Source organism: Furipterus horrens, unplaced genomic scaffold (genome assembly GCF_987537825.1).
Source record: "Furipterus horrens unplaced genomic scaffold, mFurHor1.1.pri manual_scaffold_8, whole genome shotgun sequence".
NCBI classification, from domain to species: Eukaryota; Metazoa; Chordata; class Mammalia; order Chiroptera; family Furipteridae; genus Furipterus; species Furipterus horrens.
In genome coordinates this window covers 81,358,866-81,365,092 of record NW_028327178.1, presented here as the reverse complement: position 1 = coordinate 81,365,092, position 6,227 = coordinate 81,358,866, and the positions used below count along the sequence as shown (strand labels likewise).

The 6,227-nt window shown below is 45.2% G+C and overlaps 1 pseudogene; it reads left to right on the top strand.

Annotated features, from left to right (window-relative positions):
- Window positions 1-1,978: 1,978 nt before the first annotated feature.
- LOC150003233 (maestro heat-like repeat-containing protein family member 7) overlaps window positions 1,979-6,227 on the top strand; it is a 76,461-nt pseudogene continuing 72,212 nt past the window's right edge.

Here is a 6,227-nt window from a genome sequence, read left to right as displayed (position 1 = left end):
AGCGAGTGAGGGGCTGAGTGAGGGGCTGCTGGGAGAAGCAATGAACTTGAAGGAAGGATTTTTGCTGAGAGAAAAGTTAGCCATGTTCACAGGCCACAGGGAAGAAGCAAGTAGAGAAAGAACTGGGACAACACAGTCCCCTGAAGCAGCAGGAGGGAACGAGAGGTGCAGGGCAGATACGAGGTGGACAGGAGAAAATTCACTATGGTGGATGAGAAAAGGGGTTCTATGGAAAGTAACCTCACGGGGAGATTTGATCATAAACTCCTAACTGGGCAGGTCACTGGGTAGTCACACCCCAGGCATGTAAATTTTTACAATTAGTAAAAGCTTTATCTTTGCTTCGAGCAAAACCTTGTGGATGCAACATTAAGTATAGTTCTTTTGTAAAGGGACTTATCAAGCAAGGAGCCCTGGAATTTTCGATTTCATTAGCTTCAGGGTAAAATTGCTTCTGGTGCCAATGGTGAGTGAACCTTTCCTACTTCTGAGGCAGGACGTGAAGCTGCTTGCTTGGAATGAAAGCAGCTCCCATTGTGCTCTGCCTTACTTTTCCCAATGCACAATGGGCCTTACTCCCCTCTGCCCACAGTGCCTGGCAGAGAGAAATAGAGCAAATGGCAATGATTTATAGAAAGCAGTAGGAGGGCTATTTGTGTGCAACAACCCTGGGGAGCAGGCTTTGTCTTCCGTATTAGCAATGAGGAGGATGAGGGTCAGAGGGGGAAAGTCTCTTACCCAAATTCACTAACACTAGTGAGAGGATGAGCTGGGACTTGAACCTGGGATAACGTGACTCCAAATCTACGGCCTTTCCAAAGCCAAGCTGTAAAGATGCACAGCAAAGTTTGTGGAGTAAGTGATTTAGTAAATGAGTGCATGAGCGAATAGTAAATGAGTAAGTGATGAAATCAGCTAGTGAAAGAATGGGTGAGGAAATGGAGACGAGATAAAAAGATGAAACAACAAGCTTACTTATGGAACATTTGACGTGTGCCAGGTGCTGTGCTAGACTCTCGTGGATCTTATTGTCTAGTGGAGAAACCAGATATTATGTGCCAAGAAAAGGGAAGTGGACCAGATGCCTTGGGAACTTACAAGTGGACCTCACTTATGTGGGAGACCTGAAGGCTTTTAATATTTGAGCTGAAATCTGAAGTGGTGGAGCTGTAGGTGTTAGCCAGGGCAGAAGGCTGGAGAAAGGGGTGCCCAAATGTAGAAGGCCCAGACCTAACCTAGGAGCCTGGCTCTTTGAAAAAGCTCAAAGGAACTGAGGGATGGTGGAATGGAGTCGGGAAGGGAGTACCATGCATGCAGGCGAGCTGTGGTCTAGGTGTGGGGCGGGATAGGGTGGGGGGATTAGGGAGGTCAGCCAGCAGTCAGATTGCTGGGTTGAGGCGGGCTGTGTTTTTGATGATTGCCCCAGCTTGTCCTCTACGTAGCCAGCCCCACCCAGAATAGGCAAACCGTTAGGGATGGTGGGCAGCTCTGCTAAGTCTGCTTTGGGAGTCTAGGCCACAGTTCTAGCAAGTTACGGGTTGGTTGGAAGTGGGGTGACTCATAAGGAAGCTCCTCCTTCCCTTTTTCTACTTAAGGTGGGAGAGGTTCCTCATTTATGGGCTTCCTACCATGAACTTGGCACAGTGCTAGGTGCTGTGGATGCCCCAAGGACTAAGATATGCAGCTCTTGCCAGGGTGGAGCTCTGCCCAGCAGGGGCTGGCCTACTAATGGAGTCATTGGAATAAAGGGTGATGAATATTTTGTTGTGTAGGGTGGGGCTGGAAAAGTGGGCTGGGCGTGGTCATGGAGGTCCCTGTAAGTCACACAGGGCCTCATTTGAAAGATAGTGGGGATCCATGGAGAAATTTTAACAAGTGAGGCATTGCCTTTTCTCTCTCTTAGGAACACTGCAGAGAGTGTAACGGTCAGCTATTTGAGAGAAAGGGGCAGTGGCATTGAGGAACGTCTAGACCAGACATGGCTCTGAGTCCAAGGGCCAGTGTGGCCCTCGATGAAGAACCAAAGATGACACCGAGTCTCAACTCCACCGGGGCCCTAGTTTAGGCTCTGGCACCATCTCTGGGCCAAACCCAGATACAGACCTTGTTCCTATCTTGAATCCACCCGTGAATCCTGGCTTGGCTCTTCTTCCAGACCTTAATCTAATTCCGAGTCCTGTCTCTGAGCCAGCCCCTGGCCTGGTGTCTGATAACAGCCCCAGGCCTGTTGACAGTGAGGCCATGGCTCCAGCCTCCCTCCAGATCACCACTTCCCACTCTGGTGAAGCTCTGGGCCTGGATAGGAATCACATCTCAAGGCCCAGCTCACAGGGGTCCCCCGTGTTCAGCCTCAAACCTTGTTCTGAGCCCTGGCTCTACTGAGGCCCAGTGTCTGAGCTGGAACAACTCCTCGGGGCTGAATTCTGAGGAGGCCTTCAACTGCCACTCAAGCACAATTTTTGATTTGGGTCAGAGTAACTCCAATCTTCCCAGGCCTGAATCAGATCCACTTATAAGGTCCTATTCAAGAGAAGCCCTAGCTCTGGGCTCATGTATCTCCAGGCCAAGCTCAAAAGGCCTCCTTACTCAAGCCTCAAACTGTTCTCTGGATACCAGCTCCAATGACCTGCTCAGTGTGGGCTCAAGAGCTACCTCCAAGCTGGACCTGAATGTGGCTCCAGGTTCCTGTGGGACCCCAATCCCAAACACCAACGAGACCATCACTTTGGTTTCACATAACACCTCAGGGTCTGTTTTGAAAGGAGCCTTTGGTACAGCCTGGAACACGAGTTCCAAGGGAACCATCAATGTGGCTTCAAATAGCAATGTGAAGTCTGATTTGAACATGACCGTCACTCAGGCCTCATGCTTGGCCCTGAGTCCTGGCTCCAATGATGATATTAGCCTGCACTCCAGCACCTATGGACCCAATTCCGCCTTTTCTCCACCCTCATACATGACCTTGATACTAGGCTCCAAGGAGACTCTGAGTCTGGGCTCCAGCGAGACTCTGGATCTGGGCTCCAGCCTCATCTTCAGGGACGTGTCCACCCTGACACTGAGCAGCCAGCACGATTATTCTGAGGACAACACCATCCACACTGTGCCCCTGGAGGAAGATCAGCAGAGCTTGAGCAAGATGGCCGGTGCCGAGGTGGGCCAGTTCCCACTGTTGTTCCCCACCCACAACACCACAGACAAGGACACCAGAGCCTTCCAAAGTGTCCCTGAACGTGAGTGTGGCAGGGGTGACAGCCCTAGAGAGGGCACTGTCCTGGAAGAAACTTGTATTTAGACTTGTGGGGCAGGGAGGGGAGAGGAGAGGGGAAGAAAGGGAACATCAATCAGTGGATAACATGCAATATATTAATTATGCACAAGAGATTCAGTGCTCAGCCTCTGCTTGTTGAGGGATTTGGGACAAGCTACTTAATCTCTCTGAACTTCAGTCTCCTTAACTCTAACATCATCCATATGATAATACCTTTATTATGTCCAGATTACAAGTCAACTAACTATACCTTCCTTTCAAAATGTATGCCTCTTTCTTTTTTGATAAATTTCAGACCTGGCTTTCCAGATCAATGGAGGAGGCAGGCTCTAGGCTCAACTCACCTCTATTATAGAGCGTTTGAGGTTCCCCACCTGAGCAAGGCCTTGGGGTCCTATCTGGAACCTTCACTCACTTCTGATATACAGGTGTTTTGGAAATGAATCTCCTGTTTTTGATGTTGTAAGGATCTCTCAATTATTTAGATCTCTAAATATTTATGTTTGTTCGTGGACCAATACTATATTGCAATTAAAAAATTACCATGGCTTTGCAAATATGTATTCGTATCTGGTAGGGTATGAATCTCTTTAAAATGTCTCAAAATTATTCTGAGGGTAACAGCATCCAAACCACGCTCTGACGTCTATTAGCAAGCCCTCATTCTTCCATATACATTTTATTTTACTTTTTAAAAGATTTTATTTATTTATTTTTAGAGAGAAAGGAAGGGAGGGAGAAAGAGAGGGAGAGAAACATCAATGTGTGGTTACCTCTCTCATGCCCCCAAACGGGAACCTGGTGTGCAACCCAGGCATGTACTCTGACTGGAATCAAACTGGCAACCTTTTGGTTTGCAGGCCGACGCTCTATCCACTGAGCCACACCGGGCAGGGTCCATATATATTTTAGAATATGTTTGTCTAGGTCTTCAGAAAAATCTTGCTGGCATTTGTATTGGAATGCTATTAATTTATCCATCTATTGAAGTTTTCCTTTATATAGGATATAGCTTTTACTAGAACTGAAAAATTCTCCCTCAAGATCTATTGTATTTTTCGATAGGTTAATTCCTATGTACTTTATAGTTTTTATTGCTTGCATGAATCATATCTTATTTTTTAATACAATTCCTCTTTTGTACTGATGATGCTTGATGGTATAAAGAAATTTTGTTTCTGTATGTTGAACTTTTAAAAATACAACTTTATTGAGTTATAATTTAGATATCATAAAATTTCCCCACTTTAAGTGTATAATTTAATGGTACTAAAATACACACAGAATTGTGCAACTATCACCACAATCAACTGTAGAACGTTTTCATCAACACCCCCCACCCCCCAAGAAACCCCCAAACCTCTTAGATATCATCCCAAACCCATTGTCATCCAGTTCTAGGCAACCACTAATCTACTCTCTGTATAAATTTACCTGTTTTGGACTTTTCATATAAATATGTGGTCCTTTGTGATCGAAACACAGTAACCCCACTTAATTCCTTCCCCCTAATTTATATGCTGTCCTGGTAATGCATATTCATTATTTTCTTAATCCTATAACATCATTATTATTTTATGTAGTTAATGTTCTTATAGTTACCCAAATATTAATCTTTCTTTTATTTCATTGCTTATTGCATCTCAGACCTTCCATCTGACATTGATTTCCTATGGCTTGAAGAGCATACTTTAGAATTTCCTTTAGTGAATTCTGCTGATGGTAAACTTTTATCATTTTTTGTCTGAAAAAGATTGCCTCTAGTTCTCTTTCATTCCTTTAAAACATGTTAAAACAATGAAAACTTGAAGAAAAATTGAAAGCACAGTATAAAATTTTTTGTCTGTGAATAATTTGATTAAATGGCCAAGTGATGTCCCACATCCCTGAATTTTGTTTTTTATTTCTTACAAAAAAGAACAAAGGTTAACCATCAAAATCATGAAATCAATGTTAATACACTGTTACCATCTAATTCGCAGACCCCATTCAAATGTCACTGATTGTCCCGGTAATTTTTTCTGGAAGAAAAAGATCCAGTGCAGAATAACTCACTGCACTTCTTTGTCTAGTTTGTTTTGTTTCCTCAGTCCTCACCTCAGCCTTTCCTTGACTTTCATGTTCTTTTTTTCTTTCTGAACATGTGCTTTAATGAGCTGTCAGGCCAAGGGGGCAGCAGCTGAGCAGAGCTCAGGGCCTAGAGGGGAGTCACGCACGGCTCCCTTTTGTCACCTCAGGAAGCCTATTTTTTTCCTTTCAACCCTGAGAAAGTGTCAGAGGCTTGGCTAGCAGTCTTGTGGATGGTTTTCTGGGTGTACTTGGCCACCCCGCCCATGGCTGCAGCCTGGGCTACCCCTTCCACTTGTGCTTCAGGTCCTGCAAGCCCTTGCTGGCTATGGCTGCAGGGGGCCTCTGAGGAGTCAAGGGTACTGAAGCCACATTGGATCTCCGGACTTTCATGTTCTTGATACATTTGAAGATTACAGGCCAGCTGTTTTGTAAGTTGCACCCAGGTTTGGGTTTGTCTGATGCTTCCCCATGATCACCTCCGTGTCATGCGCCTTTGGCAGGAAGAGCATGGAAGGGGAGCTAGCCTTTTCTCATGGCGTCCCACCTGGTGGTGTGTGATTTTGGCTTGTTCCGTTACTGATGATGCTCACTTCGGTCACGTGAGTGAGATGGTTGCTGCCAAGTTCACCACTGTGAAGTCACTATTTACCCCTTCGTAATAAATATTGTGTGAGGAGGTTATCTGAAACTGTGTAAATACCCCATTCCTCATCAAACTTTCTACTTATTCATTTACTTGTTTATATTAGTATGGAGTTGTGGCTTCCTAGTTTATTCAATGGACTGTATCATGTGTTGCTGCCATTATTTATTGTGATACCGAAACTTTCCCCAGTTTGACCAGTGGACTCCTCTTCAAGCAAGCTTTTGTGCCCTTTGACATAGC